Source organism: Lathyrus oleraceus, chromosome 5 (assembly GCF_024323335.1).
Source record: "Lathyrus oleraceus cultivar Zhongwan6 chromosome 5, CAAS_Psat_ZW6_1.0, whole genome shotgun sequence".
NCBI lineage: Eukaryota > Viridiplantae > Streptophyta > Magnoliopsida > Fabales > Fabaceae > Lathyrus > Lathyrus oleraceus.
In genome coordinates this window covers 23,541,741-23,558,088 of record NC_066583.1, presented here as the reverse complement: position 1 = coordinate 23,558,088, position 16,348 = coordinate 23,541,741, and positions in this window count along the sequence as shown.

The following is a 16,348-nucleotide window of genomic DNA, read 5'->3' as shown; positions in this document are numbered from 1 at the left end:
CGCTGCGAACGCATATTCTTGTATATTCATGATATTTGAAATGTGTTATTTTAAATGACCAGATGTATTGTGTATTGATGATGAATGATGTTGGTTTTTGAAAGCTTTTAGTTTTTGAAAACATCGATGTGATGCCCTTTTGTTATATGCATGCTTATTCACTCTGATTATATGTTAAGTATTTTGGGGTATAAAAAGGAGTGTTACATTAGTGGTATCAGAGCATGGTCGACCAGTTGGTCAATAGTCATTACTGTTTTCCAATCCTGTTGTATTTGATCTGTGTATCTGACACGATCGATACTGTTTGTCTGGTTGTTCGGGCTGTTTAGGACGATGGTTGCAGGCAGGAATGATGATGCCATTGCTGAGGCGCTGAGGATGTTGGTTGGCTCAATTGGTTAGATCCCTCAAGCGAATGCTGGTAATCGGAATGGAGATGATGATGAGTTCTGTGCTTTGCGGAGGTTCTAGAGGAACAATCCTCCTGTCTTTGAGGGTGAGCATGAACCTGATAAAGCTCAAGCTTGGCTGAAGGCAATTGAGAAGATCTTCAGAGTCATGAACTGTACTGATGCTCAGAAAGTGCAGTTTGGTACTCATATGCTTGAGAAGGAAGTTGAAGATTGGTGGAACAACACTCTTCAGAGGTTTGAAGAAGATGGCATTGAGGTTACTTGGGCTCTTTTCCGGGATGTCTTCTTGGAGAACTATTTTCTAGAAGATTGTCGTGGGAAGAAAGAGGTGGAGTTCCTTGAACTGAAGCAAGCAAATGGTACTGTTGCGGAATATGTTGCTAGATTTCAGGAGCTTATCAAGTATTGTCCTCATTACAATACTGCTAATGCTGAGAGAACTAAATGCTTGAAGTTTGTGAATGGCTTGAGGCATGATATCAAGAAGGCCATTGGTTACCAATAGATTACTCGTTTTGCGGAGTTGGTTAACAAGAGTCAGATTTATGATGAGGATAGTAGGGAGAGTGCCTCTTTCTATAAGAGTTTGAAGGGGAAAAATCAGGATCGTAGGAAACCGTATGATGACAAGAGGAAACAATCTGGTTTTGGCAAGAAGCCAAGTGGGGGAGGATCTTCTACTCCACTTAAGTGTTTCAAATGTGGTGTTGAGGGTCATCGTGCTGTTGATTGTGGTAAGGATTCTGTGACATGTTTCAAGTGTGGCAAGAGTGGTCACAAAGCAAACAAGTGTGGAGTTGGTTCGAGTGTGACTTGTTACAATTATGGTGAGAAAGGTCACATTAGTACCAAATGTGATAAGCCGAAGAAGGAGCAAGCGAAGGGAAAAGTGTTTGCATTGTCTGGTGCGGAGGCTACTACCGATATAGGCTAATCCAAGGTACGTGCTTTATTAATGGTACACCTTTGATTGCCATTATTGATACCGGTGCAACACATTCTTTCATTTCTTTGGATTGTGCTAAGAGATTGAATCTTATATTATCTGATATGCGTAGAAGTATGGTTATTGATACACCTGCTATGGGTTCTGTTTCTACTCCTACTGTGTGTCTGAATTGTCCGTTGAGTATCTTTGGTAGGGATTTCGGAATTGATTTAATTTGTCTTCCTTTAGAGCAGCTTGATGTGATTTTGGGTATGAATTGGTTAGAATTTAGTCGGGTGTATATCAACTGTTTTGAGAAGACGGTTATTTTTCCTAAGGTTGGTGCTAAGGAAGATTGGTTTGTGTCTGCTAAGCAAGTTGATGAATCGGTTGAAGATGGTGCCGAGTTGTTTATGTTGTTGGCAACCTTGGATATTCGTGAGAAGAGGACGATTGAAAAATTGCCAATAGTTTGTGAGTTTGCGGAGGTATTTCCTAAAGATATAAGTGATTTACCGCCAGAACGGGAGGTTGAGTTTTTGATTGATTTAGTTCCTGGAACTAGTCATGTATCGATGGCTCCCTATAGAATGTCTGTGTCCGAGTTGAAAGAGTTGAAGAGTCAACTTGAAGACTTGCTTGAGAAGAGGTTTATTCGTCCTGGTGTGTCGCCGTGGGGTGCACCTATTCTGTTGGTCAAGAAGAAAGAAGGTTCTATGAGATTATGTGTTGATTATAGACAACTGAACAAAGTGACGATTAAGAACAAGTATCCACTTCTGAGGATTAACGATCTGATGGATCAGCTGGTTGGAGCTTGTGTGTTTAGCAAGATTGATTTGAGGTCTGGGTATCATCAGATTCGTGTAAAGGCTAAGGATATTCAAAAGACTGCTTTTCGGACAAGGTATGGTCACTACGAGTACTCCGTGATGCCTTTTGGTGTGACTAATACACCTGGTGTGTTTATGGAGTATATGAATAGAATTTTTCATGATTATCTGGATAAGTTTGTTGTTGTGTTCATCGATGATATATTGATTTATTCTAAGAGCGAAGAGGATCATGCTGAGCATTTGAAGGTTGTGTTATCGGTGTTGAAAGAGAAGAAGTTGTTTGCTAGACTCTCTAAATGTGAGTTTTGGTTGAGTGAAGTAAGTTTTCTTGGGCATGTGATTTCGAGTGGTGGTATTTCTGTGGATCCTACGAAGATTGAAGTTGTATCTCAATGGGAAGCTCCTAAGTCTGTTGCTGAGATTAGAAGTTTCCTTGGTTTGGCTGGTTATTATAGGAAGTTCATTGAAGGATTTTCTAAGTTGTCGTTACCGTTGACGCAGTTGACTAGGAAAGGTCAAGCTTTCATTTGGACTTCACAGTGTGAAGCGAATTTTCAAGAGCTTAAGAGAAGATTGACTACGACTCCTATTTTGATTTTACCGGATCTGTTAGAACCTTTCGTTGTGTATTGTGATGCTTCTTTGTTGGGTTTGAGAGGTGTTTTGATGCAAAAAGGGCAAGTGGTAGCTTATGCTTCAAGGCAACTTAAAGTTCATGAGAGGAATTATCCGACGCATGATTTAGAGTTGGCCACTGTTGTGTTTGTGTTGAAGCTTTGGAGACATTATTTGTTTGGATCGAGATTTGATGTGTTTAGTGATCACAAGAGTTTGAAGTACTTGTTCGATCAGAAAGAATTGAATATGAGGCAAAGGAGATGGTTGGAATTCTTGAAAGATTATGATTTTGGTTTGAATTACCATCCTGGAAAGGCGAATGTTGTAGCCGATGCATTGAGTAGGAAGTCATTGCACATGTCTATGTTGATGATTTGAGAGCTTGAGTTGGAGCAATTTAGAGATTTGAGTTTGGTTTGTGAAGCGACGTCTTCGTGTGTTAAGCTTGGTATGTTGAAGCTCATGTGTGGCATTCTTGATGAGATTAGAGAAGGTCAGAAGTCAGATTTGAAATTAGTCGATGTTATGACATTGAATAATCAAGGCAAAGGTGGTGACTTTCGGATTGATGAGAATGGTACCATGAGGTGTCGTGATTGAGTTTGTGTTCCGGATGTTGCGGATTTGAGAAAGAGAATTCTTGAGGAAGGGCATAGAAGTGGTCTGAGTATTCATCCTGGTGCTACTAAAATGTATCAAGACTTGAGGAAGATGTTTTGGTGGCAAGGTATGAAGAAGGATGTATCGGAATTTGTATATTCATGTTTGACTTGTCAAAAGTCAAAGATTGAACATCAAAAAACGTCTGGTTTAATGCAACCGCTATCTATTCCCGAGTGGAAGTGGGATAGTATCTTTATGGATTTTGTTTTGGGTTTTCCGAGAACATCGAGTAATTGTGAGGCAATTTGGGTCGTTGTGGACAGGTTGACGAAATGTGCTCATTTTATTCCGATGAGGATGGATTATTCGATGGAGAGACTTGCTAAGTTGTACATCGAGAGGATTGTGTGTTTGCATGGTATTCCGTCGAGCATTGTTTCGGATAGAGATCCGAGGTTCACTTCGAGATTTTGGGAAGGTTTGCAAAGCGCTTTGGATACGAAGTTGCGTTTGAGTTCGGCATATCATCCGCAAACTAATGATCAAACGGAGAGGACTATTCAGTCAGTTGAAGATCTTTTGAGGTCTTGCATTTTGGAACAAGGAGGAAATTAGGATAGTTTCTTGCCGTTGATCGAGTTTACGTATAACAACAGTTTCCATTCGAGTATTGGTATGGCACCTTTTGAGGCTCTTTATGGTAGAAGGTGTAGAACTCCTTTGTATTGGTACGAATCGGGAGAGAGTGTTGTGGTTGGACCCGAGTTGATTCAAGAGACTACATATAAGATTAAGATGATTCAAGAGAAGATGAAGGCTTCTCAGAGTCGTCAAAAGAGTTATCATGATAAGAGGAGGAAGGCTCTTGAGTTTGAGAAAGATGAGCATGTGTTTCTTTGAGTTACACTAATAACGAGTGTTGGTAGAGCTTTGAAGTCGCGTAAGTTGACGATGCGTTTCATTGGTCCTTATCAGATTTCCGAAAAGGTAGGTGAAGTGGCATATCGGATTGCATTACCACCGTCACTTTCTAATCTTCATGATGTGTTCCATGTGTCTCAATTGAGGAGGTACATTGCGGATCCATCGCATGTTGTTCCATTAGATGATGTTCAAGTGAGGGATGATTTAACGGTTGATACATCACCTATGCGAATTGGAGATCGAGAAGTGAAGAAGCTTCGTGGTAAGGAGATTGCTTTGGTGAAAGTGATATGGGGCGGAGCCGCCAATGGCAATATCACTTGGGAACTCGAGGATAAGATGAAGGAATCGTATCCGGAGTTGTTCGTTTAGGTAATTTTCGAGGCCGAAAATCTTTTAAGTGGGGGAGAGTTGTCACAACCCATTTTTTTAGTATTTATTTCTTATATTATTATACTATTTTATTATATTTATTTGGGGTGTTAATTAATTATTTAGTTGATATGAGATATAATTGAATAATTGAATTAATTAACTTGGTGTGTATATTGTGTTGGTTTAATTTATTTGAACTAAATAGAGATATTATAATACTATGTCTTATTGGGCCTAATAATTAAATTAGAGGTATCATTTCTAAAGCCCAAATATAATACTAGGATAGTAAGAGGTGAGGAGAGTGAGAAGTAGCACTCATTTGGTCATTTTCAAGGCAACAGAGAAAGAAAGAGGAAAAAGTAAGGAGAAGAGGGGAGGAACAAGGGAGAAGCTAGGGTTTCCAGAAAATTGAAGAGGTAAGGGGGAGAATCCTTATTATTATGGGTTAGTATAATTGGGTCAATGGTAGAAGTATGGTTAGGTTGAAATCCCTAATTTTGTGGTTTGGAATTGTTAGGTTTTGATGAGTAATCTTTGATTTGTGATGATTAATTTCGTTTGGAATGGATATATGGGTGAAATTGAGGGATAACTTGATAAGCCGTTTAGTTTATTGAATTTCATTACAGTAATGGCAATGTTAAGAAAAATTCCAGTTCTAAGCGTGTTAACCGGTTACCCCAAATGCGTTAACCGGTTACCTGCTAAAAATTTGCCCAGAAATTGAATTTTGTTTCGTGTTAACCGGTTACCCCAAATGCGTTAACCGGTTACCACTGTTGAAAAAGGGAAAATTGAGAACTTTTAAAAGCTGTAACCATTTTGAAATAAAATCTAAGTGTGCGTATTTGATAATTAGCCTATATATGTGAATAGTATATTTGTTATGAATGTGTATACGTACCATTGGTGGATAATTCATAGCGTTGAATTATGGTTATATGTGGAATGTTAAGATGGTAGAGATGATCTTAATTGCATATATTGTTGGTATTTATACATTCATTCATGGCATAGTCAGCTTTATGGTGGAAGCGGTGAAACTGTGGGTTCACATGGTAATAGACGTTGATCCTTGAATGGAAATAGGCGTAAAAGACGTTGATCCTTAATTGGAAATAGGCGTAGTGGCTTTGATCTTGTCCGGATTGGAAGCGTGGCTTAGATTCTAGATATTGAATTGGAAAGCGGTGAAACGTTGGGTTCACATTGCGGTACCACATGCATAGAGTCACATGTCTTGCATTGAGTCACATTAGAGTTATGTGATAATTGAATATATGCATTGATGTGATTGTTATGTGTGTGTGAGATATGGTAATTGAATTTGATGATGTTTGGATACATAACTTGGTAAAAGATGTGATTATGTGATAATTATAGTTATGTGTATATTTGGGAATAGAGTATTGGAATTTAATGTTATACTTGTTAATACCTTAGGATTGGCATTAATTTTGTAAAACAAATAATGTAATCATCTCTATTATTTTAATATGTTGGGTTGAAGAAGTTCAACATCTGGACCAACATGTCATGTACGATGTCACAACATCATGCCTGTGACATCGCACATGTGTAGAAAACTGAATTAATTAATTCAGTATATATTCTGGGATTAGTAAGGATATTTGGTGAATATCCTAACTCTCATGTGGAGGTCTTAAAGACTCAATCAGAATATATATAGGCTCAAAATAAGGAGATATATATGGAGAGATTCTAGGATTGAAGACCTTGGTTGTAGCAGAAATTTTCTGCTGTATTTGTAACAGCAAAGAACAAGTTTGTTGCGATTTCTGAAGGCCCAAATCCAGTTGGGTGATTAGGTTATAAATAGCACATTGTAACCTAGTTTCTGTAAGCCTCCTAGAATGAAAGTTTAGGGGTGTGTGTGAGGTAAACCTCCCAACCTGTGGGAAGGTTACCATGTGTTTCTCAGTGTTCAAAGCTGAGAGTATTTGTAACTCAAAGCCTGTAGGCAAGAGTGATTTTGTTCTTGAATGAAGTTGTGAAGCAAGTTCAAGTTGTTTAACATTACATTGTAATTGTAGTGATAGGAATGGAAACTGGAGGTTTCTATCTAGGAGTTCCTAGGTATAGATTGCATTGGATAGGGATTAAGTGAAGAGTTGTAAACGGGGGAGTTTAACTCTGAATTAATACTGCTGATAGTGGATCTTCTTCCTGGCTTGGTATGCCCCCAGACGTAGGTCGTGTTGGACTGAACTGGGTTAACAATTTCCTGTGTTTGTTTTCCTTCTGTATGTTATAATCCTTCTGCCATAACACAGCTGGTATTCCAGTCTGCTTGTCAAGATGATAACAGACCTGGTACATAGCCTTCCGTTGAATGTCAATCAGAATGTCTTGACATTCATCATTGACAGCATATACTGAATAATAGGCAAGTTGGCTTCTATGCTTCAGTTCAGTATATATTTAAGTCTGGTTTTCAAGTGGAAAACAGACCTGGCCAAAGGATCATTGTGAAACTGTCAAACTGGATGTCTAGACAGTTGTTCATGTATGCTGATACTGAATTAGAGATTGGTTGGTCTTTTACAGTACAACAAATTTAGCATAGTCTGGTTTGTTTAGGAACATAACAGAATCAACATGCTGTATATGTTCTTACTGTCAAACTGAATGTTGTGACATTCATTCCTGACAGCATGTGCTAAAGTGTAGGATGATTAGTTTTTCTGTTTAAGCATTTTTCTCAGGCTATTCTTTAGGAATCCAACAGCTGAGCTAAAATCCAGGAAACCAACTACTACCCTACAATTAATGAACCTAACAAATGGCCTATTTGTTAGCAATCTAATAAGTGGTAATTAGATTAATGTATTCAACCTTATTTCAGGAAATACAAGTAAAAGGCAAACATACTGGACGAATGTAACAGATGATGTCCAAACCAATACTAAGACATCATGCTGATAACTGTGTAGGAAAACAACAGAAGTGAGTACTATGATTGATCTCTGCTGAGTTTGTATATCAGATGCACAAGACTAGGGGTTCCTTCCCTCTAGGGTGACATAGAAGGAGATGTCGTGACATCTGTGAAAGAGTGCGTCAGTACAGGGTTTTTAATGTGTTAACTGTCTTGCTGTATTAGCTACAATGTTGGATCAGATGTCATGACTTGGAGTAGAACATCTGAATTCTGACTACGCCAGAATTTCAATACTCCTTGAGTTTTGATGTTGTGAGAGAATTCTTTACCTTGAATTAATTTTTAATGATAGCAAATTGTGTGATCATCATCCAAATGTTGGTTGTGCATTGCATTACATGATACATTTGTGTTTTTATTATGTTTTCCATCCCACTCTATTGTTGCATAACTGTACATATAAACCTACATTGATACTTCCCTTAAAATAACAATTAAAATGCATTTTATGTCAGTATGCATCAATACATAAGCCTCTGCATCGATACATACAGCATGTGATAAATCACAAAACCTTTCTGTTCAGTATGCATCGATGCATACGAGTCATGCATCAATACATGGAAGGCTAAAGACTCTATGCATCGATCCACACGATCCCTGCATCGATACATGACCAATTGAAACAGCCTGTGTATCAATACATGCGCATTAGGCATCGATACATACTAGTGAAATAATCACATGCATCGATACATACGAATTATGCATCGATACATGATTAATAAATTTCACCAAAAATTCACATATCTTACAGTATGCATCGATACACACTCTTATGCATCAATACATAAAGCTGTTTTATGTTATAACAGTAACTGTTTTGCAGCATATATAAGACAGGTTATGACAGCAGTGCAAAACACGAATTCATTGAGGGAAAACAATTGAACACAAGATCAAAAGCAGTGTTGGAGCAATTGTTTGAGAGCAATTAGAAACCTGAAAGAGACTTCATCTTCTTCATCTTCTCAATCACTTTTCTTCAAGAACATTTACACATAACCATTCTTGTTCTTTGGATTAAAGAAGCATCGAGATAACGTTCAGTGGTACGATCAAGGATCTAGCTGTGGTTTGCAGTGGAACGATCGAGGATCTAGCTGAGTTGAAGATTGAAGGGGGTTTCTAGGAAAAACCTACTGGTTTGTCCTTCAAGAACTGGAGTGTTCTTGAGGGTTTGGGAGTCACGTTTGCAGAACATATTCAGCCGCAGCGTTGCGTTTGGAAATCAGGGGATTTCGTAAGCAGGTCGTGGAACCGGTGAATTGTTTGCAATTTCGTGCAGGAAAATCTTGATCGTGCTAAGATCAAGTGAAGGTTCATACAAGAAGAGGTTCTTAGAGTTTAGAATTCTGTCTTTGTATCATAACCTTGTATCAACGGATTCGGCAAATATTGATAATCAAAGTTCTCAATTTCATTTGAAATTGAGAGGGAGACGTACCCACACGCGAGGACGACGTGGGGAACTTCCTTACCAAATCTCTGCGTATCGTATTCTTACCTTACTCCTCTTTCTGTTTTAAAACTGTTTTTGCAATTTCAGTTAGTGTGTGGTGATTGTTCCTGTTGCAAGACAGCAGTGGCAAGAAAACTTTTAATCAAACTCCATTGCTGTTTATCATCGATCACATACACACCAACTGTTTGACAAAACGGTTAGCTAGATTTTATTAATTGGAAATAGACTTTAATGATAAGTGCATTCAATTAGTTAAAATTCTGGTGTGAATTGTTTCTGTCATTCTCATTAAAATCCAGCAATTAAACTTGTGTGTTCGGCTTTCTAGTAGCGGTTCAGAATAGACGGAAGTCGATTCGGGACTGATTTTTCCGCCAACTTTGAAAACTCTGATAAAATTTCAAATCCGTTAAATTTCAAAGAGGTGATCTATTCACCCCCCCTCTCGATCACTAGCCACACCGTCTAACAAGTGGTATCAGAGCGCCGGTTCGCTGGTGCTCTGTGGCTGCCTGTAACAGTATGGATTCTGAACCAAAGGGGGCGTATAATAGAGCGCCTATTTTCAACGGTGAAAATTATGGCTACTGGAAAGACTGCATGCGAGTTCATATAAATTCTGTGGATAGGCTAGTATGGGCTGCCATTGAAAACGGTCCGTTTCAAATTACTATGACTAATGCAGCTGGCGCCATAGTACCTAAACCAGAAGATGATTGGAATGAGAAAGATGAGAAAAAGTGGTCGTGTGATTGGAGAGCTCGAAACATGTTAATTTCAGCACTTGGTGTTGATGAGTATTATCGAGTATCCCATTGCACGACAGCTAAAGAAATGTGGGACGCTTTAGAAGTTGCCCATGAGGGTACTACTGAAGTAAAACAGTCCCGCATTAACATACTCAATCAAGAGTTTGAGCTCTTTCGCATGAAACAAGGAGAATCCATCTCCGACATGCAAAAGAGATTCACTCATCTAACTAACCGATTGAATGCTCTTGGAAAACCTATTTCCAATGAAATTGCTACTAATAAAATTCTCAGGTGTCTTAGCAGGGAGTGGCAACCTAAAGTAACAGCAATCAAGGAAGCCAACGATCTAACAAGACTTACGATTACAACTTTGTTTGGAAAGCTGGAAGAACATCAGCAAGCATTGGAAAGTCTTGAAAAATATGAGAACAAAAGTAAGAAGGAAAAGGAGAAGAAAAGAGACAAAGAGGGAGAGAAGAAGCCAATAGCTCTTGTGGCCTCTAGCTCTAAGTCCTCACGAAAAGAGCAAAGCGACAATGATTCAAGTAGTGACAAAGACTCGGATGATGAGGAAATGGGACTGTTTGTAAGGAGATACAATAGATTCATTCGAAAGAATGGAGTCAAGCATTCCGACAAAAATCTCATGAAGTTTCGAAAACAATCTACAAATTCGAAACAAGAAGAGAACAAGAAGAGTAGAGGAAGAGGATCCTGTTTTAATTGTGGTAAATCTGGACATTATAAAACGGATTGCCCTATAAAGTATAAGGATCAAAGAAAGGATTCACCAAAAGGGTACAACAAACAAAGAAGAGCGTACATTGCATGGGAAAGTGATAGCGATTCATCAAGCACACAAAGCTCAAGTGATGATGATGAAGCAGCAAATCTGTGCCTTATGGCTCACACAAAAAATCTGTCCTACCACAAGAAGAAAAACAATGACAAAAAGGTAAAACAAGCCTACTACAATAATTTCTCTTCTATGTCTTTTTTGGAACTAAAAATAGCTTTTGAAAAACTGCATAACGAAGCTGTAGATGCTTTTAAAAGACTATCTTCCGACAAACATATTTTTTCATTTTTGGAAGGTAAAGTAAACAAAGCTGAAATTGAGTTAGAAGCGTTGAAAGCTAGTATTGCAGAAAATTCAAAAATTATTGACATTGACGGATGTAGTAGAGTTAGGTATTGTGACGCTTGTTATATTTGGCAAAAAGAGGTAAACACTCTTAAGGTCAAATTAGAGAAAGCGCTACAACCTAAAGTTACTTATGCCGTTGACCCCAAGTTGTTTAAGAAGTCATTGAATCCTCCATATGCAAAATACTCTTTTATTCTAAAGGATTCAATGAACAAGAAACAACAAACACATCATCATGGTTTATGTCATTATTGTTGCCATGCTGGCCATACCATTGAGAAATGCAAATTTAGGAGATTTCTTGTCCCTAAAGGCATTTATCAATGGAAGCCAAAAGGCAACCATGTTAGCACTTACCCACTTGGACCCAATGAAAATTGGGTACCAACTTCTCTCTTTTGATGTTGTAGGATGAGTGCCTTGCCTCCGCAGATAGAAGGTGGTTTCTTGACAGCGGCTGCTCGAGGCACATGACCGGTGACATATCGCTCTTTATAGACTTCAAGGCAAAGAAGAAGGGATATGTCACTTATGGAGACAACAACAAAGGAGCTATACTCGGCAAAGGTAGTGTAGGTAATCCCTCCACCACTACTATTTCAAATGTCCATTTAGTTGAGGGACTTAAACATAATTTGTTAAGCATAAGTCAACTATGCGACATGGGCTATAAAGTGTCGTTTACAAAAACTTGCTGCATAATTGAACATGTTGAACAAAACATTGTGTTTAAGGGTGTAAGGGTAAACAATATCTATATGCTTGACTTGTTTGATGTACCTTTAACAAATACTAAATGTCTAGTCACCTTGAATGATGATTCTTGGCTTTGGCATAGACGTTTAGCGCATGTTAACTTCGATTTGCTAAATAAGGTTGTATCTAAGGATCTAGTAGTCGGTCTACCAAAAATAAAATTTTCAAAAGACCACCTATGTGACGCGTGCCAAATGGGAAAGCAAACAAGGGTGTCTTTTAAATCTAAAAATGTAATTTCAACTTCACGACCCCTTGAGCTTCTCCATATGGACCTCTTTGGACCTTCTAGGACAAAGAGCCTAGGTGGAAATTACTATGGCTTTGTAATAGTTGATGACTACTCTAGATTCATTTGGACTATATTCCTTCATAGCAAAGATGAAACTTTTTCTGCTTTTAAAAATTTTGCAAATCTGTCCCAAAACAAAATGAATTCCAAAATAGTTACAATTCGTAGCGATCATGGTGGTGAGTTTCAAAATTATCACTTTGAGAAGTTTTGTGACAAGTATGGTATTGAGCATAACTTTTCAGCCCCTCGCACTCCACAACAAAATGGCGTTGTGGAGCGTAAAAATCGTGTTTTAGAGGAGTTGGCAAGAACAATGCTTAATGAGGGTGGATTGCCAAAATACTTTTGGGCTGATGCTGTCAGCACAGCCTGTTATGTTCTAAACAGAATCTCAATTCGCCCTATTTTAAACAAAACTCCTTATGAACTTTTGAAAGGAAGAAAACCAAACTTGTCACATCTTCACGTATTCGGTTGTAAATGTTTTGTTTTGAATAACGGTAAGGAAAACATTGGGAAGTTTGATGCAAAAGCAGATGAAGGTATCTTTCTTGGTTACTCACTGTCAAGGAAAGCATATAGAGTGTATAATAAGCGTTTACTTACTGTTGAAGAATCTGTTCATGTTTCTTTTGATGAGTCTTATCCGAAAAATGTCGGAAAAGGTATTTCTTTTGATGACGCAGGTGTATCTACAGAAGACATACTCAAGGAAGCTGTTGAGGAAACTGATCAGTCCAAAACAGCTGCCCATGAGAAGGAGGAAGATACTAGTCATGAAGAAATTGAGGAAGAAAAGACAGCTGAAGTGAATGATCTTCCAACAGCTTGGAGATCCTCAAAAGACCATCCCATTGACAACATCTTGGGAGACATTTCAAAGGGAGTAATGACTCGTTCTAAGATAAGTAATTTTTGTTCTCACTTCGCGTTTGTTTCACAAGTAGAACCTAAGAATGCCAAAGAGGCCTTGATTGATGAATTTTGGCTAATGGCCATGCAAGAAGAGCTTAATCAATTTAAAAGAAATGACGTTTGGGAACTTGTCCCTCGTCCGCGAGATCATCATATCATAGGCACTAAGTGGGGTTTTAGGAACAAGCTTGATGAAAACGGAGTGATTACTAGGAACAAGGCACGTTTAGTAGCACAAGGGTATAACCAAGAGGAGGGCATAGACTATGAGGAAACTTATGCTCCAGTTGCTCGCCTTGAAGCTATACGTCTTTTGCTTGCCTATGCGTGTTCTAAGGATTTTAAGCTTTACCAAATGGACGTAAAGAGTGCCTTTCTCAATGGTGTCATAAATGAAGAAGTATATGTTTCACAACCTCCTGGTTTTGAAAATGCTGAAAATCCAGATCATGTTTACAAATTAAAACGAGCTTTGTATGGTCTTAAACAAGCTCCTCGGGTTTGGTATGAAAGGCTTAGCAAATTCCTGATTGATCATGGATATTCAAGAGGTAAAGTGGACAATACTCTCTTTATTAAACACAAAGGGAAGCACATTCTTTTAGTTCAAGTTTATGTCGACGATATTATATTTGGTTCAACTAACATACACTTGGTCGAAGAATTTTCTAAGGTTATGCAGGGTGAATTTGAGATGAGTCTAATGGGGGAGCTGAACTACTTCTTAGGACTGCAAATAAAGCAACTTGATGAGGGTACAGCAGTATGTCAAACAAAATACTGCAGAGAACTACTCAAGCGCTTTGGAATGAATGACTCAAAATCAATCGACACCCCAATGCCTACCAACGGAAATCTAGATAAGGATGAGCACGGTAAGTGTGTAGATGTCAAAAGGTTCAGAGGTATGATTGGATCTCTCTTGTATCTTTCTGCCTCTAGACCTGACATCATGTTTAGTGTTTGTATGTGTGCACGCTATCAATCAAATCCTAAGGAATCGCACCTAAAAGCGGTGAAGCGCATATTTAGATATCTTCACGGAACACCTAAATATGGGCTTTGGTATTCCAAAGGAAGTGATTGTAGCTTAGTAGGGTACTCCGATTCTGATTTTGCTGGCTGCAAATCAGATAGGAAAAGCACAAGTGGTACATGTCACCTGTTTTCAAACTCCTTGGTCAGTTGGCATAGCAAAAAGCAAGTTTCTGTGGCTTTGTCAACTGCAGAGGCAGAATACGTTGCAGCCGGTAGTTGTTGCGCTCAGATTTTATGGCTGAAACAGCAACTACAAGACTTCAACATTCAACTCAAACGTATTCCTATCAAATGTGACAACACTAGTGCCATAAACCTTACTAAAAACCCTGTTTTACACTCACGCACTAAACACATAGAGATTAGACATCATTTCCTTCGTGATCATGTTGAAAAAGAAGACGTTGTCTTTGAGCACGTTGATTCCAAAAATCAGCTTGCTGATATTTTCACTAAACCGTTGGCAACGGAACCTTTCTTCAACATTCGTCGCGAATTGGGAATCTTAGATCTTTCTCAATTGATGTCATAAGCATGTTACCTCTTAATTATATTATGCCTCACCATGGTTGATAAGAGCTGTTTTAGATGTCAATTATCCATCACAAGAGTTCTCCAACAGAGGTAATATCAATCCTTTCTACAATTTTCTTATTGCTAAGTGATTGTGTATGTTAGAACAAATGTTCTTACTCTAGTTGATATAAAATTTGATTGCATATACTCCTTGTCCATATTGTGTGCACATTAACAATCTAACTTCTGAATCTCTCTTGAGCATAATCATCATGACATAGTGCATAATGCATATTCATACTGCATTAAAATTCATTAAAAGCTAGTTCAGCATCAGTATGCATCGACACAAACGAAGCAAGCATCGATCCATACATTCTGAAATTCAAATTTTTTAAAAACTGCTTCAGGATGCATCAATGCATCCATCGCATGTATCGATACACATGCCCATTGTGAATATTTGGCATCGACGCATGACCATCTGCATCGATACATACTGATGCTATCTGAATTAAATGCATTTCTTTCTCTCTCATGCATCGACACATCAGCCAATCATATCACTTCCTATCTCAAGACTTCATATCATCTGCCCTCAAAAACCCCAAAACCAGTGGCTAACCCTAATCCTCCTCATCTTCACTCTCTCTCTAAAACCCTAAATCTCACATCACCATGCCTCCACGCACTATTCCAGCCAGAGCCAAAGGAAAAGGAAAGGGAAAGGAAACAGCCGGTACATCTCAGCCACCACCAGACGTTCCTTCAAATGCCTTAGAGCTACTTCATCCTGCTGTTGCTGCTGAATTTGAGGAATCCTTCAAGACAAGGTTAGTCATGAAACCTCACGTCTTTGATAAAACAGATGTTATTCACCTACACCTAAATGAAGTGGTTGAACTCTTACATGCACAAAGACTTGGGTCGTTTCTGTCCACAAAGGATGATTATCATGAGGATTTCATTCGGGTCTTTTATGCTGGCTTACAAACTGGTAGAGGCTATATGTTCCGGTGTTCTATCGGAGTCAGAATATATACCTTTGAAGCCTCTGATTGGGAAACGGTATTTCAAATGCCGCCTCCGTCGATGGCTGTCAAGTCCTGGCATGACCTGCATTTTGATCCTGAATTTGACATGAAGGACTTTACTCCATCTATCCTAAAGATAGACGGACCGTTGAGTGATGATGAACACGTCACGTCTGGTATGATCAAGCAAACTCCGCGTATTCTTCACTGGATTATTACACATATTCTGCGTCCAACAAACAATGGACATTCGCGGTTGGACAGGCCCAACATACATCTTCTCTACATTTTGCAAAATAAGGTGTTCTTAAATTGGGCTAATTACTTTGTAAAACGTCTATTTTTCGTGCGAGACAGCTCCAAGAATGTGGCTCTAGGTTATGCCTCTCAAATAATGAAAATTCTTAAGTTTTGGAAAGTTGCAATACCTATTGTTCCTCTCCTATCTCCATCTGCTGCTCAAGAGTTTGACTCTGCCACTCTATCGCATATGGGATATCGGTGGGACAAGGACCTCAAATGTTTCTATTTCTTCGAAAGAAAATCCAAAACCAGAATTTACAACTTTGACGTGCCCTCGGAACGCATCCATGTTGCTGAAGATCAGCCTGATGAAGAAATGCAGGATGCGGCTGAAACAGATGCACCACAAGCTGAGGCCAATGCTGGTTGGGGTGATTGGGTGCCACGAAGGTGGTCTCCTACCAACTATGTACCTGAACCTACAGCCCCTCCATTCTCCAGTGGTACTTCAGCCTCAACACC